Here is a 25182-nt window from a genome sequence, read left to right as displayed (position 1 = left end):
TGATGAAGAGAACAGATAGACATAGGAAAACCCCCAAACCCAAAAGAAGACGGCCGCTCTGTCCTCGCTGCCCATGAGCAGAGACATCGTGACCTGCTCTCCCACAGGAAGGAGTGAAGATTAAAACCAGAATGATTCCCCATTCATGATCTTTATTGTTGTCAAAATGTCTCAAGTTATTTAGTAGAAATTTAATGTTTGCCTAGAGTGAGGCGGTTGTGTTCAAATAAAGATCCTCTTCTTTCTTATGTCCCTGCTAAAGGGCCCCCAGCACGGTGGTACAGTGGCAGGAATATGCGAATCAGAGGGAGGGCTGGGGACATATGGTGCCTGTGTCATCTGGTCTAGAAGACTCGGTATATATTGCTGTAGCTATCATCCCCCAAATAAGATCCTCGTTACTCAAGTCCTGTGTATTTTAACGCCTTAAAACAAACAAGGAAACAGAAAAGACTACATCCTGATTCTCAGCTAAGTTGAGGCAAGGTACAGGATGGTGGCTCTGGAAGCGTGAGGTGCCACGGTGCCTGAAAGTCCAGCAGGAAACCCAGGCCATTTGCTTTCCACCATATTTGAATCAGCAGGTGTCTGTGTGATATGTTCTTTCAATGTGGACAGGTGCATACCCATTTACAGGCTTAAGACCAGAACTGACATCACCCTTGTAAGACCCTTTAAAGGAAGCAGAGTCAGAAGCGCTGACCGCAAACTTGAGCTGGCCTTTGCAGTTTGAAAGTGGACAGCCAATCCACATTATTGTTACTTCTGAGCTTTAACCACTAGTAGCAATGTGCTATTGCCAAGGGGATTTTGAGATTTTGTGGCCCCACCTGTAAGTATAAAAGAATAGAACTGAAAATGACCCGGGCCCATCAACCAGTCCTTGCTGCCCGCGCCATCACTGCTCTGCAGCGGGGAGGGGGCCGCTGGAGCAGGGGCGGCGGGTCGCACCATCAACCTCTGCTCCCGGGAAAATGAAAGTAAACATCTGTGGTGGAAACGACAGGTTAAAAATGAATTAGTACCATTCTCTGCATTGAGAGTTTGTGATACAAGGTGTTAGGAGCTTTCCAGAAAGAGATTTTCTACATGGTCAGAAATAGTGCAGTGGGTAGGAAAACTGCCAGCACTGGAGACCACCCACACCTTCTGATTTTCTGCAAGGAAGCAAAGTCCCTGCACCTGACCTTGGGGAGTAGTTCTCATTGCCAACGAAGGTTGCTGGAGGAAGCCGGAAGTGATGACATTGTTGAAATCCTTGCTCAGACCCAACTCAGTGTACCAACCAGGGTCCAATGGAGTGAGCTCCTCCCCTCCATCATCCCCCAGCACCCTGGTCCTATGAATGCCCTTAAAATTGAACCGTTTTATGAGACTCCTCCTCCTTGAGGGTAGCCTGTCATGCAGTTAGGGCTGGACCCCAACTCTAGTCACAAAAATATGGCAAAAAGATAGCAACTCAGGGGAAGTGGGAGCCATAATTTCAGGTAGCTTATCTGCGAGTTTCTGATGATCTTCTTGCCATCCTCCTCCTCAGCCTCCTAACCCCTACACCCCCTCTCCTCTCCCCCACCCCACCACCGTCCCCACCACCACTATTCCCGCTACTCTCCTTCACTATGAGAGGAGAACAAGCAGCTGTCTCAGCAGACCGGGAACTGCTTAACCAAACACCTACAAAAGTCACGCAAGTAACAAAAATCAAAAAGCTTGCTGAGCGTCAGGCCTCCCGAAAAGGCACTCAAAGTCAGGGCCTTTTATTTACTTGCTTGCTTGCTTTTTGTTTTAACATTGTGCAGGCCAAACAAAACACATCTGCAGTCCAAATTCTAACCATGGGCCACCAGTGTAGACCTGGGATGCAGACCAGCCTTTCTTTCATGCACAGTTTTCTTTTAAATAAATATGGAGGGTTGAGGTCCTAGAGGAGTGACTCTCAACCTTAGTTGTACATTTGAATCACCTGGGGAGTTTCAAAAATATACCCTTAAATGAGTTTGCAATTTTCTCCCAGACCAACTAATCCAGAACCTCTGGGGGTAGGGACTGGGCATCAGTATTTTTCCAAAGCTTCCCTAAAACGTCTCCCGTTCAGAGGGGTTGAGGTTCACCACGCCGGTCGCTGCTGCTCTCCCGAACCCGCAGAAGTAGAGGCAGCCCCGAGAAACAAGCCTACAGGAAATGCCCTCGAGTACACTTCGTGGGAGGCCCCATTTGGAGAAGATACATCCAGGGGTGTTGCTCGTGGTAACCCACGCAGTTCCTTCAGACCCCTCCAAACCTGGCTCATTTCCCGGGACCCGGCTTGTGCCGATCTTAGACACTGCCTTGAGAACTCCATCTAGAAGTGTCTTTGTAACCTTTTGCCTCGACGAAATACCCACCTTCCAACAGTTCTATCTACCACCAAACCCAAACGATAAGAATTAGACCTTGACCTCCAGCAAGGCAGGACTCCAGCCCCCTTGTGACTCCAGGGGACGTGGTGGTTAAGTAGAGCAAACAAAGGATTAGAGCCAGAAGAAACGCCATATAAGGAAAGAGGAGAAGGATGAGAAGCCTGGTTAAGTGGCAGCTAAGGCCCTGGCCCAGCCACAGCTCCCACTCAGACCTTAAAAGTCCAAACATGGTCACAATGAACTGTGTATTACTGTCAAATTATTAATGCCACTTTATCAAAATAGAATGTACCATCAGCTAAGGCTTAAGTGAGTTACTTCTTCTTAAAATGGTATATCCTAGGGTCCTTTTTTTCCTGGACTGTACAAGCTGTAACTCAGAAACGAATCTGTAATAGAAAAAGGACTCTCGGCATCTTAAAATCTGAATGTCAGGCTGGGAGGAAGAATAATCCAGCTTCCATTTTTTAGATGTGAAGAAACTGGGGTCCACGAAGGTGAAATGACTTGTTCAAGGTCATACGCCTACCTTGTGGCAAAGCTAGAGGTGGCATCAGGGTCTGCAACCAACACGCACAGCTTCTCAATCAAGGCACTCAGAGTCTTCGCTAGGTCTGGTTACAGCCTCAGAATCCTGCACAGTAGAGATTTCTGGAAAGCCCGCTAGTCTATGGGGCAGAGTGGGTACCTGAAACCTGTTTTCGTCTCTGCTCTGGGGTATACACCGACAGACAAGGGTAACCCTAAGAGATGCATTCCTCTATACCCCGTATTTGCACATGCAAAGTCCATGAGAGCGTTCCTGCCACTGCTGTCTCAGACTGTGTGGGCGATTCAGAGTGCCCTCTTGGGGGAGGGAGTTGGGACACTAACTATCTGGAAGAAAATGGCAAATTTTAAGCCTCCAAAATATCAAATGTAGCTAAATAACCACATAATTGACTTGAGCTTAAAAAAAAAAAAAGATCTACAAGTGAATACCCGCCAACTGCTCTAAGGAAAGGATAGGAACCATTTTCATCCCGGCTCCTCGTTCACAATCAAGATTTTAAAGAGTAGAAGGCATTTTAATTCCCTCTTCCTGTTTCTCGACACTCAGTCCCAATCTCTCACCTGTTTGGTACCTGACTAGGGGTTTGGCCCTCTACCTAATGCTTCTCTGCTCTCTTCTCTCTCTCTCTCTCTCTCTCCAGCTTGGACACCACACTGACTCTCAGGTTCCACAGTGGTTCTCCCCTTCCTTCTCCTGTAGATTTTCTCTAGCCCACGTGAGACAGAACACCAAGGGGCTCTAGATAGGGTCTCAGTGCCCAGGAGCATATTCTCTGCTCCTCCGTCCTCTTCCCAGTCCTTGCCTGGCTGACCCAAGCAATGCCACTGCTGTGAAGTCCCCCTCACTGGTCTCTCCCCCCTCACTTGGGTCAATGCCTCATTTTCTTAAAATCATCTTTTTTCCCTCAAATATGTTTCTCTATCACATATTTTAGTATTTATTTATTTATCCATCTGTCTTACCCAGCCAGATATGCAGTTCCCGAGAACAGATATTTGTTTCTGTCATTCTGCACTATCCAGCATCCAGTAAGTGGTGTGCTCCGTGAGTCATTACACAGATGCATGAAAGAAGGAAATAAAAGCAAAAATGAAAAAAAGCAGCTTTACCCTCTTTGTTTATGTGGATGGTTCTTTCCCTAAGGGAACTAGACATTTCGTCCAACTGTGCGTACAAAAGCACAATTAGAGAAGAAACATTTCAAAACACGGTTTTTCAAGGGTTTCTTCTTGCTGCTTATGCCAAAAACAAGAACCCAAAGAACCTCAAGTTCACGTTGATTTTGGATAGCATTTGACTGTTGGAGGTAGCATTAACAGAGACTTGGCCCTAATAAGAATAGTGGTGAAATAAAGTCCAAAATGCCCCCAGATAACTCCTCTGCTACTTTGTTACAGAACCCAAAAGTTGTTGGCATTAACTGCCATTATTCTTCAAATTTCGTGATAATTCAACAATCCTATATTGAATACTACGAGTCATTAGATCTGGGCATTTTACCCAGGATGCTTCTCACTTACAGACACAGAACACTGACTGGTTCGTTCAACAGCGTGGGGCTGTTTACTTCATTAACCAAAAGGAAATCCCCATCTCTTGGCAAAGATCAGGGGTCTAGCGGACATGGGCAGGTAAGTGTTACTGGCCAGTATTCTTCGGTTAGAAGCATTTCCTTTGACACTGTCTTTTTTGGGTGATGCCTTCTATTGGCAGAGAAGATTTGCACAAGAATTTCACTTTCTTGAAGTGAATGGTACATTTTTATAAACGGACAAGTCAGGCTAGCCATGCGCTACTGAGGGAGTAACTCTCCCAGACCGTGGTGACTGGTGCTTCTGCATGGCTGTTAGGACTCTGGGGAAGGTGATGCCATCTGCACATTCCTCGAGGGGTATCTCTTATAGGATACCCAATAAATATTTGCAACTTATTAAAGAACTACTTGAATTTTTTAAAAGCTCAATTCAGAGTATGCATTTTTCTCATTCTCCCTAAAAGGCTGTGTATGGCTCTGTAACTTCTGCCTTTCCTGTTGTGGAATCTTTGACTTCTTCTTAAGCTCGAGAAGAGTCTTATGAAAAATCCCTTCCCTTCTGATTCCACTACTAGAAGATTTATCCTTAAGCAAGTTACCTATTTCTTCCATGTCAAGTTTCTCACTCTCTAAAATGGTTATGGAGTCTGGCTCTACTTTCTAAACAGTCTCTGAGTAATATGTGTACACAAAAATATATATCCACAGACAAAGTCACATACAATAACTGGTGGAAGTCTAATCCTGTTAATAAATTATATAGACTCAAATCTTTTTTATCTGAAACCCAAGTAGTTTAAATGATAGATTTGGCACTTTAAGTCCATGTAATAATCAGAAATTATTTACCTGCTCTGAAATTCATTCTTCCATCTATAAAATGGAAATAAAATCAAAACATCTTGCACAGTTGTTGTAAAGATAACATTAGATAATCCACAAAAATATACTTGGCACACTTTCTGGTACATTGAGTTTTAAAAATGTTGGTTTCCTTTTCAAGTGCTATTTATTATTATTTTTAAAATTTATATTTGCAGCTCTTGGGACAGAATGTGAAAAAGTGTCATAAGATATACAACCTACCAAGACTGAATCAGGAAGACATAGGAAATCTGAACTGAATAATTATTAGTAGAGAGATTGGATCAGTCATCAAAAATCTACCACCAAAGAAAAGCTCTGGGTGAAATGGTTTCACAGGCAAATTGTGCAAAACATTTAAAGCAGAATTAATGTCAATACTTACCAGATTCTCCCCAAAAAAAGAGAAGAGGAGGGGACACTGTCAAATTCATTTTATGAGGCTAGCACTACCCTGATACCAAAGCCAGGACAGGTCACTACGACAAAAGACAACTACAGGCCAATATCCCTGATGATGTAGATACAAAAATTCTCAATAAAAAACTAGCAAATAAAATATGGCAGCACAACACAAGGATCATTTACATGATCTAGTGGGATTTATCTCTGGGACGCAAGGATGGTTCAACATACACAAATATATCTGCTACATCACATTCATAGAATAAAAGAAAATATTTACATAATCATCTCAATAGATGCAAAAAATGCTTTTGACAAAATTCAACATATATTTATGTAAAAACTCTTAACAAATCAGGTACAAAGTGGATGTACCTTAATCTAATAAAGATCATATATGACAAGCCCACAGCTAACATCATTCTCAATGGTAAAAGGTTGAAAGCTTTTCCTCTAAGATCAAAAACCAAGCAAAGGTGCCTATGTTCACACTCCTATTTAACAGAGTACTAGAAGTTTTAGCTAGAGGTACCGGGCAAGAAATAAAAGGCATCAGGACTTAAGAAGAAGTAAAATGGTCTCTATTAGCAGATGACATAAATAAATAAATAAATAAACACACACACACACACACACACACACACACATACACACACACACACACACACACACACACACACACCTAAGGACTCTACCAAAAAACTGTTAGACCTAATCAAAAAATTCAGCAAAGTTGCAGAATACAAAATTAACAAACATCAGTATCATTTCTATACACTAACACTGAATTATCTGAAAAATAAAGAAAATTATATCATTTCAATAGCATCAAAAAAAACCAATCAAATACTTAGGAATAAATTTAGCCAAGGAGGTGAAAGATCTCTACATTGAAAACTATAGGATAGCAATGAAAGAAATCTAAGAAGACATAAGTAAATGGAAAGATATCCCACATTAATGTACTGGAAGAATTAATACTTAAAATGTCCACATTACCCAAAGCTATCTATAGCTTCAACACAATCCCTATCAAAATTCCAGTTCCATTTATTACAGAAATAAAAAAAAGATCCTAAAATTTATATGGAATTAGAAAAGACCCCAAATAGCAAAGCAGTCCTGAGAAAAAAGAACAAAGCAGGAGACATCACACTTGTTGACTTCAAGCTATGTTACACAGCTATAGTAATCAAAACAATATGGTACTGGCATAAAAATAGACACACAGACAAACAGAAGAGAATCATGAGCCCAGAAATAAACCCATGCATAGACATTCAACTAATATTTGACAAGGGAGCCAAGGATACTCAATGGGGAAAAAACAGTGTCTTCAATAAACGGTGCTGGGAAAATGGGATATTCACATGCTAAAGAATGGAAATAGACCCCTATCTCACACCACTCACAAAAATTAACTTGAAGTGGATTAAAGGTTTAAATGCAAGACAAGACTGGAAACCACAAAAGTCCTCGAAGAAAACAGAGGAAGGAAGTTCCTTGATAAGGTTGTGGCAATGATTTTTTGGATATAACACGTAAGGCACACCCACAAAATAAAAAATAAACGAGTGGGACCAGATCAGATAAAGGCTTCTGCACAGCAAAAGGAATGATCAACAAAGTAGAAAGCAACCTATGGGAGGGGAAAAAATGTTTGCTAACCATATACCCAATAAGGATTTAACATACAAAATATATAAAGAACTCACAGAACTCAGTAACAAAAAAACCCAAAAAAATCCAATCTAAAAAATGGGCAAAGGACCTGAATGACATTTTTCCAAAGAAGATATATGGATGGCCAACAGGTACATGAAAGGTACTCTACATCAGTAATCATTAGAGAAATGCAGATCAAAATCACAATGCGGTATCATCTACCGCCTGTTAGAATGACCACCATCAAAAGGACAAGAGATAAAAATTGCTGGTGAGGATATGGAGCCAAGGGCACTCCTGTGCACTGTTGGTGGGAATGTAAATGTATACAGCCACTTGGAAAAGAGTAAGGGGGTTCTTAAAAAAAAATTAAAACTATTATATGATCCGACATCCCATTTCTAGGAATACATCCAAAGGAAATGAAAGCACTATGTCAAAATTATTTCTGCACCCCCATGCTTGCACAATAACCACATCAGGAAAACCACCCAAGTGTCCATCAATGACGAATGGATAAAGAAGTGGTGGCATATACACACAATGGAATATTATTCAGCCATAACAAAGAAGAATTCCTGCCACTTGGGACAACGTGAATGAACCTTGAGGGCATTATGGTAGGTGAAATAAATAAGAGAAAGACAAATACTGTCTGATCACACTTATATGTGGAATCTTAAGAAAAAGAAAAAAGGAAGAAACCAAATTCATAGAAAAGGAGGTCAAACTTGTGGTTCCTGGAGGCAGAGGGTGGGGGAGGGGAATTAGAGGAAGGTGGGCAAAAAGCACCAACTTCCAGTTATAAGATAAGTAAGTCCTAAGGATGTAATGCACAACATGACAACTTCTGGCTAGCATTGTTGTGGAGTATATATAAAAGTTGTTAAAACAGTAGATCCTAACAGTTCTTATCACAAGGGAAGAAAACATTTTTTTCTTTATATGAGATGGTAGATGTTAGCAAAACTTACTGTAATAACCATGTCACAATACAGGTAAGTCATTATATACTGTTCACCTTAGACTTATGCAGCATTATATGTCAATCATATCTCAATAAAACTAGGGTAAAAAGTATCATAGAATTTGAGTGGTCAAGCGTATTTTCTAGGTCACCTACTCCAACCTCCTCATTTTACAAATGGGGACAATGAGCTTTAGCATGAACCCAAGTTTATGAACTAATTAGTAGTCAAACCCAAACTCAAATTCAGGTTTCTGGATCCTGAGTTCAGAGCTCTTACGATTACATCGCCATAAAAGCGATACTGATACATTTTCATGGATCACTTATCAGAAATGTGATATTTCCATGGTGCCCACCATAAAATGTGATGTGTGATGGGACTTCATACGCTCGATGCGGGACCTGAAGTTAGGGGGAAAGGAGTTGCCAAACATCAAAGTCATTCGTAAGAGGAGAGAGCTACAGGGGACGTAGTATGAGGAGGGGGTTGCGAGGCTTTAACTGTAAGTCATGGCTAGGATTGTTGGGAGGAGGAAGTATCAAAATTACAAGGTGATTTTTGAGAGTGGTCAGTTTCCAAAAAGATTACCTCGCCTGTGGAGGGAGGAATAAAAATCCCCAAATACGTTAGGTTGTGTTCTTTGTTCATTTGTTCTCTCATCTTTGCTGAGATGTTGTGAGATAGAGCTCTTTGAAGTTTTAGAATAAACATACATAAACACCATCCAGATTCCATAGCTTGTAAATCCCAGGAAATGAATATTCTTCTCCCTTCTTCTCCCTCCCTACACACGAATTCTAAATACAGGTTAGATTTCATTTTAAAACACCCTGAGAAACTGCCCCCAATTCTGCCTCCTCCTCCTCTTATTCTTTAAGGACTTCAGTCTGAAATAAATGGATCATCAAGTCTTTATAATTTCAGCTACTTATTATAATATGACATAATGTCATATTCACTGAGAAGAAACCTCCCTAAAAGGACTACTTCACAGAGATATACTCAGACTTTAATAGTCCAAAGATAAGTTTTCCAGGGTTCCTTCTATGGAAGTTTATCCCTTGCTCTATATACACAGTCATGGTCAGCCCGTTTTATGATGGCTGGTAACTGACCCCGACTACAGAAATAAATAATTGTTTGGTAACCATCTAACCTATTGTAAGACTAAGGCTCCACTTGCAAGTACACACACATACACACACACACACACTTTGAAGCTGGGAATATTCACTTTGCAGGTTGTAAACTCTGAATCACTTATTTAAAGGGAGAAATGTGAATTTTACATGGTTGATGATTTCATCTGTCACTTCAAAGTTTGACAGCCTTATTAAACTGCATTCTAGAAGGGGGAGATTCAACTCAAACTCTCATCCTCTAAAAATTATAATAAACCACTTTGGTAAGCATCATGTAAATAATCATTAAGCTTCTCTATAGTGATTATATTTGCATTTCTATAAGGTTGCTTTTGTATGGTATGAGCAGGAAAGTTAGAACAGTTTTGGAGGCATTAAGTACACAGAAATGAATCCATTCCAGGCAATAATTTGGAAAGTCCTATTTGCATCTTTATGAGAACACTACGTCCTAGAACTTACATTAGCCTATGGAGTCCCTTCATATGAACCAATTCAGTGGGCTGGAGAAAAACTCAACAATTATTATTTTTTTTTATGCCATGGTCAACCGTTGAAAGACTAAGCTACACCTCCCAACTTTTCCCAACGCCTCTCCTTTTATGAGAAAAAGAGCAAATACTTAGAACAATTTTCCACCAAATGTTCTTCCACAAGACAGTGGTTCTCAAACTTGGGTGAACTCAAATGTTCTTCCACAGGACAGTGGTTCTCAAACTTGGGTGAACTTTAGGATCCCCTGGAGGGCCATAAGCTTGCCACCCCAGGATTTCTGGTTTAGCAATTCTGGGGGAAGGTCCAGGAATTTGCATTCTAACTAGCACTCAGGTGATTTTGGTTCCCAGGGACATTTGAAGGACAACTAAAATGTATACATGTATAATTATATATGGTGTATATGTGATTATATATATATATATATATAGAGAGAGAGAGAGAGAGAGAGAGAGAGAGAGAATGAGTGAGCAAACCAGAGAAGCACATGTAGTAAAATGGGAATAATTGTTAAATCCGGTAACAAGTGTTTGGAAATTCTTCACTCTTAATGCAACTTTCCTCTAAGTTAGAAATTGCTTCAAACTAAAAATTAAAAAAAAAAAATTCCCATAAAACTAAAACTATTTGATATCTAGAAAAAGAAATCCGGAGTAAATAAAGTCTCCTTGGGAACTTGTCTTGGGTTTGAGTCACACCCACTAATTGCCAACTTACTTCCTTCTTGACTCATAATTATCAACAAATTATCAACAATTATCAATACGAGACTCACAGAGTCTGAGGACACATATGGATTTCTGAAGCAGATGCTTGCATAAGTGATTAGAACTTGGGCTTTGGATCCTGACAGTCCTGGTGTGATTCCTGAATCTGCCGTTTACCAGCTCCATGAGGCTGGCAGTCACCATCCATGGAAGACAGAGGGAATGACATTCCAGGTAGCTGTGCAACACTGGGGCACTGATTCAGCCATTGTGAACCTTAATTTCCATACCTGAAGAACGGGGGGGGGGGGAGGGGGGAGATAATAAAACCCAGAGGGATCATGGAGATGAAATGGCAGCGCTGATAAAGAGCTTAGCACAGTTGCTGGGTTCACAGTAAGCGCTCAAGAAATGGCGGCAGTCCTGAAGATGGTGATGGCCAGTACTGGAAACCATAGATTCCCCTGCAGGAGAATCATCTCCCTGGTCTCTTCCAGTACCAGTGCTATCACTTGCAACCTGTTCCATTTAACAAAGACAACATAGGCTTTTCTCCTTTATTATTATTATTTTTTTTTTTCTCCTGGGAAGCCTGAAGAATTTAGCTGTTTAACTTCCATCAAAGAGAGATTTTATGATTTTCCCACGCCAGGAATAAAAAATGTTTTCTTTGCAGTGGGTCACACGGAGTACCATTTCTTGGAGATATCAAGACCTAGAACCTTGCTGATAGGCTCCTGCAGGCTTGATTTCTCCCAGGACATAGTGCACTGGGAATTTTCAGGAAATAAACACTATTTATCTACCTGAAAAGCAATGAGGATATTGTTGGAAAGATCTCGACTAGGCAGCTAATGCGATTGGCCAGATGAAAATAAAATCAGAGAAGCAAGAAGTTAGTCAACAAGAGAACGAATTTCAGGGTGGGGATTGAGAAAATATGTCAGAACTCTGTCTTTGAGCGGCAGACCCACCTTAACCTTATATTTGCAGCCAGAAAGACCAATGAGAGAGGATTAGACTGGGGACTCCGAGAACTGTTCTACTCTTGACTACACCTGAGTATCTCTGAGGCCTTAGCAAATCAAATACCTTTCTGGCTTTCTGTGTCCTCAAGTCTAAAATGACGTAGCTGGACTACAGCAGGAGTTTCTCAGACTCTTTAAGATCAATTTTATGAGAATCCTCAGGTGAAAACCAAATAAATATAGAGGTGCTCTGGGAAAGCTGGGTAGGTGAGTCTAGGAATGACTGCACTCACCTCTTTCCTCTGGCAGTTCCAGAGGGAATTCGGGGGTTCCTCAGAGCACAGATTGAAAACCATTAAACTGAATGAAGTACCTTCTGACTCACACACTTCACCCTCTAGCTTTGATCTATTTCATCGGAGGAGTGACTGCATTTGAGGGTTACGTAAAGTGTTCTTCCTCAAAGTCTTTCAGAGGCTCCTTTGTCTTCTGACACCTCTGTGTTATTGGCTAGCTTTGTTCACAGGCAAATTTTACTAACTATTGGGCCAAGGCTTTTGAGGGACATGAGGTCAAGGCCAAGATTTAAAAGCACAAACCTTGCCTCCAGCACACAGACTGAAGTAATTTGCACATTTGTGCCAACCCTTAGTGCTGTAATCCATGCTGATTTTCTTTGTTTCCTAGTTTTTCCTACCCTTCCAAATAACTGGGTTTCTAGAGCTAGTAGCCATGTACGGTAAATCAGCCATGAAAAATGTCATACAATTTATTAGCTGCAGAGAAGTTGCTGGAAAGCCTAGAGGGGAAGCAGATGGTTTAAAAATATATACTTTTGTGGCGAATTTGGGGCTCTTTCTATGAGAAATTACAGATTATTTTCCTTGCTATACATTTAGTCACACAGATGGCACAAGATAGAGAACAAGGATTCTAGAAGGTTTCCATGGCAATTGCTGAAGAGTCTTGGCCTATTTGTAATGATGTGTAGTGCAGTATGGAGGCTGGAGGTGAACCCGAAGGGACTTGGTCTGCAACACCCACTGATTTTAAGCGATTTAAACGTCATTTGTCGAGCACCCATCATCTAAAAAACAATCTCCTGGTTGTTGGGGGCAGGGGAGAGGGATGTCAGAGACAACAAATTATTGGCTTTTCCTTCTAGAAGTTTACAGTAGTGAGGGAGTGTGTATAGATAATATAAGAATACTAATGAAATCAGTGAATGCATCATTAATACAGGGTTTCTTCTAAACAAGGGCTGTCCACTTAAGCAGTGGCAAGAATACAACCCTTGTACCCTGGGTTCATCACCAGCTTTTTTATGTATACACCATATAAGAGACATCTTAGCCCTGTGGCTAAGAGTACCAATTCGGAGCCACAAAGCCTGGGTTCCAGTCCAAGCACTGCCATCGCTTAGTCGGTTGATTTTGCCTAAGTTAAGTGTGCTGTTACTCAGTTTCCTCATCTACAAAAATGGGAAATAACAATGGTATTAAGCTCACAGAGGGGGTAAGAGGATACCATGAGGTAATGCATAAAAAGGGCTTGAGACATGTAGGTGTTAAATATTAGCAAGACGTATGAGCCCTCAATGCAACTCTGCACACTAATTTTTTTTTAAGATTTATTTATTTGAGAGACAGAGAGACAGAAGGCTAGGGAGAGAATCCTCAAGCAGACTCCCTGCCAGTTGCAGGGCTTGATCCCGGGAGCCTGAGATCATGACCTGAGCCGAAACCAAGAGTTAGATGCTTAAACTACCCAGGTGCCCTGCACGCTAATTTTCAAAAGGTAAAACTCAACTGACCTGAAACAGGACGAGAGTAGACTGGTTAAGACCCAGTCATCTGGTTCTACAACTTCTGGCAAGCGATTCATCTCTGAGGCCCAGGGTCCTCATCTGCAAAGCAGAGAATGCTCTACCCACCTGCTGTGGTCCCCTCTCAGGGGGGAGGTAGGCCCCTCCCCCAAAATGTGGTTTGGGTGTTGAGACTGATGATGCCACGCAGAGGCCACGAGGCTCTAAAAAGGTTTCTAAGTCACGGAAGTTCTGGGGCTTTCTGGGGAGAGTAAGGTGGGCAGCCAAGCAGGTATAAGAGTGGTTTAGGGGAGCAGGGAAAGGACACTGGTTTTGGAGTTTAAGGGGAGGATTTCCCCTTGCAAACAGAGTTTACGTGATTTCAACTTCCAACCAGCGCAAAAGGAGAGAACACCTGAGCCTTCTTTACAAGCTTGTCAAGATGTGGGGCAGAAGGGTGGGGCTCGAAAGCTGCCAGCAGCAAAGGATCCTACATGGGCTCGGATTCTTCTTGTGCACCTCAGGGGGTTATTGTGAAGATGACATGAGATTATACTCATGCAGACTTCAATTCCATGGCCAGTGGACACTGAATAATGAACGTTACCTATTGAAATAAACATCGTTTCTTTAAAAAAATCACTTGATTTAAAAACTCATTAGATGCATTTAAAAAAAAAAAACACTTCAATGTAATCTCTACATGTGAACAGTTACCAGCAGTCCTCCAGCAATGGAAAGGCTGTGATCTCAGAATTCTGTTTTAAATTGATTGTCACTAGGAACACTTTTTCCCATAGAAACAATGTTATAAATAGAGTTAAGCTCCCCCGAGGAATGCTCCAATTCTTCCTCAACTGTAGGATAGCTAAAACTGTCCTTGATAGAGCAGGGAATTCTGAGTCCTAGAGCACCTGGACCTCTCGGACCCCAACTTCTCCTGGTTCAAGGTGACCCAAGTGAGACTGGACCCTAAGATTTTGGGACTCCTGGGTAAGAAAGAGCTGGCTGAACAGGAGATGAATAGGGCATAGGGTGGCTGATGGGAGCCCATCCACAATTATGACTGGACTTCTCATGACAACCTCCAAGTCAGACCCTAAGGGGATTGTCTTGCCAGGCCTTAGGGCTGTCCCACATCCCTATGGTTGGAATGGGACTCCTATTTTTGGATGGAAAGGATGCTTCAGCTCTCAGCCACTGTAGGGAGGGGTCAATCCAGAGGCAGGATACAAGTAGTCCAGGTAGACTTTGCCTAGGGTGAGGGAAAAATACGGTCTTATTTTCTGGAGCAACTCTGAATGCTTGAGATTTACGTGTCCGGGATCTGTCTTCCCACTGGATGATTAACTGTCCTGTGTCTGGTTTGCTGCTGTGTCCACAGCATCCGGGACAATGCAGATGTTTCACAATCCTCTACTAGCTTAATGACTAAATAATGAAGTTAGAGTAGCAAACTCCAGGCGTAGAAGGCATGAGGAACAGTAAGAGCCCCCAGATAAAGTTGAAGATTTCTGAAAAACTTGACATTTGGGAGAACTGTTGGGGTATTGGCACTTCTGGCTGGAATATCTATCTGTATGTATACATTTAACTTCTTTCTGGAAACTGTTAAGACAAGAATGTGTACATCTGTTTAACTGTAAGGTTTTTTGTTTGTTTTAGTAATCACCATCTGGCTGGAGTTTTCGACCAAATTCATGTCAATTGGGCAGTACTACTTTTTATAAAGTCGTTTTCGAGAGAATTTATAGCACACTTCACTGTTAATGTTCTCCTGACAACACACCATGAAATAAAAACATTTGATGTTCCTTCTTTTAAAACCTTGTGTTACAACTTAGTTTTCATATAAACATGGCACCAAAACCTATTCCATTCAAGGCGGCCATGTTGTTCAGTCTTCCTTCCGGGAGCCAGCGCTAAGTGGCGAGGTGACTCGCCTACACATTAGTAGCCACATTGAAAGGCAGTATCTTGGGCCTTTAGTTCTGACTCTACTCCCCCCCAAGGCTTGTGCCCCCCAAAGTCAAGGTCAAAAGAATGACCCTGGGAAAACTGAGAGCTGGCGTAAGAATAGAAGCCCACAAGCTACTTCCTCATCAGCAGGTGGTGAAGTCTAAGTGAACTAATGGTGGCACTGCCTGGCAGATGGTAAGGAAAGGAATCATTAATTGATATTTTTAATTTTATTGTCTTTTTTTTTTTTAGGTTTCATGCCCAGCATGGAAGCCAACGCAGGGCTTGAACTTATAACCCTAAGACCAAGACCAGAGCAGAAAGACAGATGCTCAACCAACTGAGCCACCCAGGTGCCCCAGTTGATATTATTAAATCATTAAGTAGCTATTATTAATATTCTCTCCAGAGCCCGTTGCTATCTGCTCCAAGATTACAGGGATTTTTCTGTTTGTTTGCTGCAAAATCACAAGTGTCTCTGGGAGTAGTACCTGGCATGTAACTGGGACTCACTTGTTGAGTATTGGTTCATAGAGCTCATATATAATTTATGGACTCCCAGACTATCCTGACCTCATTTTCTTCCCTTTCTCCTATGTAAGTCAGTTCTGCCCAACTCCTGACCCCTGACTGCCGAACTTCCACACTTACCCAGATTTCCTTGGATTGACCAAGATACTCTATAGGGAGTGTCAGCCTCTGGCTCTTTCCCACCCGGTCGTCTCAAGGGGAAACATCCCGCCCTACCTTTCACCTTTTTAATACACTCTACCACCAGCCTCACTGATACTTTCAAATATTTATCACTTATGCGGTAGGCAGTATTCCAGGCCCAAAGACATAGGGTGAGGAAGAAAGGCAGGCTCCCTTTCCTTTGAGGGATTAGGTTAAACTCACCACAGTATCTTTTCCTTTTTTTTTTTTTTTAATTGAGACCCAGCGGTGAGAAAAGACACAGTGAGTTTCATCCAATGAATGGGTTGCAGAGCCTTGAAGGGTTAAAACCATGGCAAAGCTGAGTAGATGCCCAGCCCTGGCCTCTTTCCAACACCCTTGTCAAAGCAAGGGACCCCGCCTTCCCCATCCCCAACGCATAGACACACTCTCTGCTTGCCTTCCAGTGTGTCCTCCCTTGCACATCCCAGGGCCTTGCTGTGGTGTCTAGGGGAACATCTTGGACCACCATCTTCCACGGGAATCCTCTTCTGTGTCAGATCCTACATCCTGAGCTAATAACAAATCACAGTGTTCTTATTCTTCACTCTGAGTCAAGCCCTGGGCTCTGGAACACTGTGGCTGTCCTAGAATGGAGTCAGGATGGCAAAGTTGTCCTCCTTCAGTCTAGAAGAGGACTGTATTCTTTTTCCTCGGTATACAAAGGGAAGACGTAAAGAGGAACTAATGCTCATTCTGTGTTTACTTGTGTCTGCGGTCAGCATATGGCAGAAGTATTTTTAGACAGATGTAATGTGTACAATGCAAACTGCCTTTCCTCTCAACTGGTGGGTCTGCGACATTAGAGTATGCATCAGAATCACCTAGAAGGCTTGTTAAAACACAAGCTGGACTTGTGTGGGACCTCGCTGGGGCCTCTCCCCTGAGTTCCGGATTCAGTAGTTCTAGGCTGGGGCCTGACAATCTGTCTTCCTGGGGAATGCTGACTATGCTGGTCAGGAGACCATGCTGTCCTACATCATTCTACTGGTTCCAATTATTCCCTAATAGAAATACTAAGCTAACGGTCTCGGTATACTTGTCTCTTCGGTATGCTTGTACCTTAAGTATCATGAAGCATGCTCCTTTACCTTTTATGCTGAGGACCTAATAGTTGTTTTGACTAGCAAATATCCACACTTGAGAGCCCAGGTAAGCTTCATTTCAGTCTCCCGCGACCAACACCCCACACCAGCCATCAACCTCCAAATTTACATGGCGGCTTGTTGGAAGTTAATTCCTCTTGAAACTCCATGATCACACCAAAATAGGTCCCATGAGCTCTTTTAAAAGGTTCACCTCTACACACAGATTCCACTTTGTATTTCCAGACACTTGGGTATTTTAACAGCACCGAAGCTTTACCACATCATCATTCGGCCCCGTGTGAGTAAGATACACGCTCTACAAGTCCCCGGACTTTCCTTAATAAGCTCTGTACTTGGGAAACGATTACTGGAGCAGGCTCCCACATTTGACTGCTGTTCTCCACGTCCTGGGGGTGTGTGGGGGAGGCAGCAGCAGGGGATGGATGTAAAAAATAATGTACTTCAAAGGCTGTAAGCGCCTTAGAGTAATAAACACAATCTGAATATTAAAGAGGAAAAATTGCATGCTAATCACCGCAGACACAGTCAAATTTCCCCCCAACTCTGTGATTTTACAGAACAGTGGGAAACTAGGCACAGCTTTTACCAATAAATGTGTATTTGGAAGTTAGATGCCCCTGTTGTCCTGACTTGCGCAGCGTGCCTTTCCTCCAGAGACCCACAGGAAGGAACGGGCAATCTGCTCTAAGTGTCACACGGCTGCATCACGAAGACGCCGGCTAGATGTTCAGAAAGGTTATGTAAGTTCATGCCCTCATGATACCTGCTACAGCCAAGGACCAGCTCAGGTATTAGGAACTGCATTTTTTTTAAGATATTTTATTTATTTCAGAGAGAGACAGAGAGAGCACATGTGCGCCCAAGGAGGGAGCCGGGGCAGAGGGAGAGGGAGAAGCAGACTTCCTGCTGAGCAGGGAGCCGGACGCAGCACTCCCTTGACTCCAGGACCCTGGGATCCCGACCTGAGCTGAAGGCAGGTGTTTAACCAGCTGAGCCACCCAGGTGCCCCAGTACTTAATTTCTTTTTAAAACTCGATGCAGGTTTTTGTTGTTTTTTGTTTTTGTTTCTAGTAGGTTCCACGCCCAGTGTGGGGCTTGAACTCAAGACTCTGAGATCAAGACCAGAGCAGAGTCGGACGCTTAACCGACAGAGCTACCCAGGCTACCCAAGCACCCCGATGCAGTTTGTTAACTTGAGTTTATTTCAAAAAGAAACCATGTCTCTAACTGTAAATGGGAAATCAGCATCACTTGCCATAAATAGGAGGTAACTATGAGAATGTATACAACACATGCAAAACAATGTCATTAACGTCTAGCGCGCGTCTCTTGCCTGCCAAAGTCAGATTCGCTCTGTCAAGAGGAAGTGGGGAGGGAAGAGAAGCAGGTGTTACAGAGGTGTTAAAAAATATGTCAGAAACGGAAATATAAAGACAAAACAAAGAACAAAAAATAAAACTTAAAATATGCATTAATACCACAGCGAGACCTCCTCCTTAACACAACCTGACGAATGAAAGACTTTGAAACGTAATTTTCTTACGATGCGCTCTGGATGCCAAATCCCATTTTGTCCCTTCCTTGCCCTGGGTCATCCAAGCACCCCGAGCCTCAGTTTTGTAGCGCAAAATGAGAAAAGCGTCAGAGATTTAGACAGAACATACAGGGAGCCTGGCACACAGTAGGTACTCAAATCATTATGGTCAATGGTCGCGTCTTGCCAGCAGAGAAAAGTCATGTCTAACATACCTGAGTTCTGTACAGAATCTAAAGCACACACACAGGCTCTCTCGTGTTCGGGCTTCGGCCGGGCCGGGCAGGCTGGGGGTGGCGTGCGGGACGGGTCACATCCAGCCGTGACAAGTGGCTGAGGAGATGAGGGATCTGCTCATCCGCTGGAGGGGGGGGGGTCCTAAGTAGGGGGTAAGGAGAGAAGGAAACTTTGAATTTGAGTATCTGAAAACTGTAGGAAAATAAGAGAGGTCACAGAGTCTATTCCCCCTCAGGTCACAGACCAGGCCTCGGGGTGGTGACACCGTGCCCACGGCCCATAAGCAGTGACAGGCAGCCAGAGCCAGGCCCCTCCAGCCACACCGTGCTCCCCATCCCCCCCCCCCCGCCCCCGCCTCGGGGCCCTCAGCTTCCCCCTCAACCAGCCTCTGCAGGCCCTCAAACTGGCAAAGTACTCAAGACCCGTAACCCCTAGTTCCCTGCTCTGGGCTCCACGACCTTAAGTTCCCAAACGAGTAGTGGCTTCAATGCGATCTACTAATTTGCTAGAACAGTTCTAGCCTTCCTTAAAGACCAGAAAAATGTGACTATTTTGCCAAGCCCTGATTACATCAATTCTACCCCCCTCCCCCAAAAAAAAATCCATACCAAGGGAAAATAATTCCACTTAGGGCTGTGCTCTGTCTCAAGGGAATCAAAATTCCCTTGATTCCCTTGAGACAGCACTTGCCGGGCTGCCTGGGGTGGGAAAGGGACTGGCCTTCACAGCCCCCTCCTCACAGGAGAAGGAGGATGAGGGGAACGAAACAGGAGCATGAGTGACAGGTTAGAGCCCCACGGATGGAGTGGTGCACGTAAGTTCCAGAAAAATCAGGAACAGGAGGCCTCACATCTCTCTCATCCAGAGGGGTCGGGTGAGGGTGCCTGTGGACTGGGCGGGGAGGGGGAGACAGAGGAGAAGTGTGGTCCCAGGACGAACAACAACAGGAGGTGGTCCTGGAGACAAGGTTTTCAGCATTAAATCTCATGCTCATGCTCATTTTGGGATCCCGTCTCAAAAAAGGGTCTCGATCTTTGGGGTGGTGGGGGTGGGGGGAGTAGGGGGTGGAGGTGGAGAGCAGTATTTTCATACAAGGGCAGCAGACAAATGCCCACCAGGACCTGGCTGGGAAGGTAAATGAACGAGACACTGGCCAGGTGGGCATCGAGCTCACTGAGGGCACCTGTCCCTTTTTAAAAAGGAAGTTGAGGGGCATCTCCTTGGTGGGTACCGTGCCCGTCCGTGGACGCCAAATTCCTAGATGTGCCTGTTAGGAAGATCGACCCTTCTGCGTTCTGCAGAGCGGGTCTGGGCGGGCTCCTCTGTCCACCGCGGTCCTGCTAGGTTCTGCCAGTAGGGGGCACCAGAGGGCGCCAGGGAGGGCGGGAGGTGGGCACGAGGGTGTCATGGTGTCCCACGGGCTTGTTGGCACCACCAGCTTCACCGCAACTGTCCCCTTCGCCCCAGCAGCAGTAGCTGGTGTCGGGTCCCAGCTCTCCTCCCCCCTCCAGACCCAGCCTGGCTGCCCCTGCAAGTCTACCAGCAGCTGCTAGGGCTCCCTTTCTCAGGTCCTCCGCTCCACTGACTCCCTTCTTTGAGCCTCTGGATTTTGATAACGCGCCATTAGGTCCCTCCCTCCAGGTCGAGGAGTGGGGGCTCCTTCCTGCTGTTACTACCTATGGGTTATACGCATCCCTTCTCCGGTCAGCGTCGCCACCACTTGCCTCTTGAACCCCCCATTTTAAACCTCTGTGTTGCAACACCCAGTGTGGATTTTCTTTACCTGACTGGACTCTGACCGGTCTGCTAGTTCTCATTTTTTAACAGAAGCCGAGTATCTAGATTATTTTGTGGAATTCATCCCCCCCCCCAACTTTTTGTGGGGGAAAACCAGGGTGTTTGTCCAAAGACCAGATAGAATCTTGTAGCAGACACAGGGGTAGCCCCTGGCACGGGGCTGGGAAGGCCACCTGTGGGCAGCTCACTGTGGCTGCCAGCCTCCAGAACCCCCCTCCACTGAAGGGATCTACCTGGGGTGGGAATAGTCCCCTTCGCACAGTCTGGCCCCCGGCCTCCCTGTGGGACGTCTCTAGAAGGCTTGGCTGAGTCCAAGCTGCAGGGGGTCAGCTTCTCCCCTGCCTGAGGACACTGTCTGCACTTCCTTCGAGGGTTCTCTTCAGAAAGCTGCTCTGTGCAGCTCTCCATCTCCGAGTCTGTTCCTAGGGACCCGGATGTAAATAAGCCAAGGCTGCTCTAGTTGATACAGAGAGCACGGCCCTCATGCAGGAAGCATGTGACGACAAACACTTTCTGTCACCAAAGAACATTCAGCTGGAACAAGGGAGGAGAGGAAGGAGAGCCGAAGAGTAAGGACCAAGCAAAGAGAGGGACAGTGAGCCGGAGACTACGTGAAGTATTAAGTGGAGGTGACGTGAAGAGTACCCAGAAACAAAGTGGTGATTGAGAGCAGAAGGACTTCGGGACGCCTGGATGGCTCAGTCGGTGAAGCGTCTGCCTTCGTCTCAGGTCATGTCCCAGAGTCCTGGGATCGAGGTCCCAGTTGAGCTCCCTGCTCAGTGGGGAGCCTGCTTCTCCCTCTTCCTGCCGCTCCCCCTGCTTGTGCTCTGACAAATCAATAAAATCTTAGGGGGGAAAAAAAAGACAAGAGGGCTTCCCCGGAGCTTCTCCAGTGAACCACGGCAGGGATCATTCCCTGAAGCTGAGACGACACAGCAGCCGCCTCAGGCCTGTCTCCCCAAAGCTTACACGGACAGGGCAAGGGAAACACTGATGTGAATACAACTCGGGGACTTGATGTGAATACAACTCGGACTGGCTGCGCCATCAGCAGCCTCCCCACGGCCTCATGCACGACTGAGGGCTGGTTTTGCACGGACCTCTGCCAGCAGCACAGAAGAGTAACACGATGACCTGTGCTGCCCCTCGTGGACCAGCTGACTGAGTCTCAGCTCATGGTGGGTGGGTGGGGGGGGAATACCACACTTAACCCCTTCCTGACACCCTCGTTAGGAAACAGAAGCGGCCGTGCAGCTCCCCACCTGCACGGGACGGAGTCCATACTCACACTGGCTACTGCGCTGGTTGGAGCGAAGAGCAGGTGCGCCCTGCGGGAGGGCCGGCCTTGGTCATTCCTGCATGATGCAGTGCATGAACCCTCATGGCCTGTCCCAAGCCTTTTGGGCACATGCATGCAATTGCTTTTTTTTTTTTTTTAATTAAAGTATAACATGTCCCTTTTCCTGCTACCTCCTTCTGCAGCTCGACCACGTTTGTCTGGTCAGCAGGCCGGTCAGCACAAGTCAGAATCACGTCAAAGGGAAGATGCGGGGAGGCAGGGGTCAACCACACTGTAATATTTAACTATATTACTTAAAAGCAACCGGAGAAAGCTCATTTTAATTTTCAACTTCAAAGAAAGGCCAGGGGGATTACGGCAGCATCCCCTGGGGACATCCGAGGTTTCCTGTGGCGGAGGGCATGACGAATAAAGTAAGAGAAGCCTCGCTGTCTGAAGTCGGGGCGCCTGACCTGTTTGCAGGCCTGGCCCTGACAGGGGAGCAGAAGGGACAGAAAAAGGACAAATGGTAGTGTCAACGAGAGAGAATCACACTATTTCAGGTGTCACGAAGTCACATCTCTGAATGTGGGTTCTGAATATGCAGATAGGTCAACCTGAGAGTGAACCACTGTGGGAATCTCATTAGCCAGGCTCTTACTGTCAGATGAGGGGCAAGTCAGACAGTCTGTGAATATATAGGCTTCTGTGAGACACAGGACCTTCGGCTAGGGCTGCCAGCCCTTCTTTGGAATATTAAACAGGTCCAAACCTCCCAGAGTGTTTCAGCTGGCAACATCCCACTTGCAGGCAATTGGTTGTTCTTTAAAAAAGAAAAAAAAATGTGGGGCGCCTGGGTGCCTCAGTCGTGAAGCGTCTGCCTTCTGCTCAGGGCGTGATCCTGGCGTTCTGGGATCGAGCCCCACATCAGGCTTCTCCACTGGAAGCCTGCTTCTTCCTCTCCCACTCCCCCTGTGTTCCCTCTCTCACTGGCTGTCTCTGTCAAATAAATAAATAAATAAATAAATAAATAAATAAATAAATAAAATCTTAAAAAAAAACAAAAACGAAACACTACAAGTGGTCCTCATAATTAAAGAAATGTTTTCTCGAACACCTCTTTTATCTATTTAAAACACAAATGACTGCCATACACCAGCCGCTGGGTTTGGTGCTGTGGTTCCGGGGCAAAGAGACAAAGCAGATGTGGTCCTTGCCTTGATGAAGCTTATAGTCTTAGTGGGAAAAAGACCTTAGAACAGGTAAATAATTCCAATTATGCTGCTCTTTATGCTGGAAGGACCTTATTCTTATCCAGGAGCCAAGGAAGGACTTCCTAAGGAGTTAACAGCCTTCTGAGACTTCAATAAAAAGGGAAGGTTTAATGTGTTAAGAGATGACAGAAGAGAGTTCCTGGAAGGAAAGGCATTTCCAGGGGCCCCAGTAGGAGGCAATTCAGACGTAGGAAAGGTTGAGGGCAGCCCCGAATGGGAAGCAGGAGGACCGCGAAGGGGAGATGGTCAGGGACCGTTACGGAGTTCCTTCCCAGCCACGTTATTGACTGGTGGCCTCACCCTTCAATTTAAGAGAAGTGACAATGGTTAACAGGTCCCTCTGGCTGCAGCGTGAGAACAGATCGGAAAGGGCTAAGAGGAGCTATGGAAAGGATGAGTTAGGCAGGGAGAGGGCAGTGCTTTGGATCAAAACCCTAGCACTGATGGGGAAGCCCGAAAGATACCTGAAAGATACCTTTTGAAAGGGAAATTTGGAGACAGAGAATGTTGGGTGTGAAAGGCTAAGAATGACTCCCAGGGTTCAGTTTGCCTGGGGAGGGAGGGTGGATGGTAGTGCCGTTTCCCGATGCGAGCAGCAAGTGGGGGGAGGAGGTTTGGAGTGGGGGGGTGGGTGAGCAGGGGGCAGGCTTGAAGGGCACAAGGGTGAGGCCAGCTTTCACTGCGGACTGCCGAGCTTTCTGAGTGCATGTGGGGAGTAGGTGGGGGAAGGGAGAGGCTTAGAACTGATAAAGATAAGCAGGTAGAAACAGAGCCAGAGAAGTTTGAGAATCATAGCAATATACGAGAGCACAAGAACCGGTGGCTTTCAAACTTTTCTGATGAGGACCTACAACAAGAAAGACATGTTCGATCACACAAACACCACAAACGACAATTACCCTCGTTCTTACCTCTGGCACGTGTGATGTTCCCTGATACTCTCTCCTTTCTCCCAGGGCAGGTCGCAGGCTTCTATGTTGATCTAATGACCTGACAGCGAGTTGCTGCCCACAGTGTGAAAACTCTAATTAGGAGGATGCCTGGTGAGAAGACAAGAGGATCCGAAATAGAGCCCGGCAAGATTTTTTGTTCAAGGCTCAACCAGAGTAGGTGGTGTCTAGAAAAAAAAGATGAGAGAGGATCCAACAGGGAGGTAGGTGGACGGGGCCAGGGAGAGCCCTCGTTACACTTTAAGATGGCTACGGCAGCTCCAAGGATCCCGTCCTCACCCAGTAGCCTCCAAAGCCAGGAAGGGACAAATTTCCACTTTCGGTTGCATTACCAGAGTCAGAAAACCCTCCCCAAACATTTCCTCGCTGCTGCTTCCCCGCCCACCCCAGCTTTCCCTTTTATATCGTTGACAAGGATGGTTCACGTGACTCGCCCCAAGCCAATCACTGGCTTAGGGGGTACAATTACCATGATGGGCTCCAGCTGATTAACAAGCTCACGCGCATCCCCGCATCCCCGTGAGGCTGCAGAGGGATTACTCTCCCTGAACACAACGTGGGTAAACACCTGACCCTTTAGAGCTCTCCCAACGAAAGGCTGTAGGTGAAGCGGTTACCCAGACTGCTTGCTACTTCAAGTGTGGTTCAGGGAGGGGCCAGCAATGCTGGCATCACCTGGGAGCTTCTAGAGCTTCAGAATTGCAAGCCCCGCCCCAGACCCGCTGAATCAGAATCTGCACGTTCTGAGATTCTCAGGTGACTCACATGGACCAACAGTTTGAGAAGCACCGGCTGAGACACCAGTAGGCACTCCCAGCGTCT

At 45.1% G+C, this 25182-nt stretch overlaps 1 long non-coding RNA gene across 3 annotated transcripts in view; it reads right to left on the bottom strand.

The window, feature by feature from the left end:
- LOC123776425 (uncharacterized) overlaps positions 1-24724 on the bottom strand; it is a 75097-nt gene extending 50373 nt beyond the window's left edge. For 2 of the 3 annotated variants that reach the window (XR_015722963.1, XR_015722962.1), the window contains exons 1-2: positions 24322-24712; positions 19039-19201 (exon numbers count right to left, since the gene is read on the bottom strand). This is a non-coding gene — a long non-coding RNA (uncharacterized LOC123776425). Of the gene's footprint in view, positions 1-19038; positions 19202-24321 lie in introns of all 3 variants that reach the window. The other variant, XR_015722964.1, reaches the window with a different exon arrangement.
- Between the last annotated feature and the right edge of the window lie 458 nt (positions 24725-25182).

The sequence above is a fragment of the Ursus americanus genome, chromosome 34 (assembly GCF_024610735.1).
Source record: "Ursus americanus isolate L20-20 chromosome 34, mUrsAme1.1.p, whole genome shotgun sequence".
In the NCBI taxonomy this organism is placed as follows: domain Eukaryota; kingdom Metazoa; phylum Chordata; class Mammalia; order Carnivora; family Ursidae; genus Ursus; species Ursus americanus.
The sequence above is the reverse complement of the archived record's forward strand: the minus strand, read 5'-3'. Positions and strand labels throughout refer to the sequence as shown.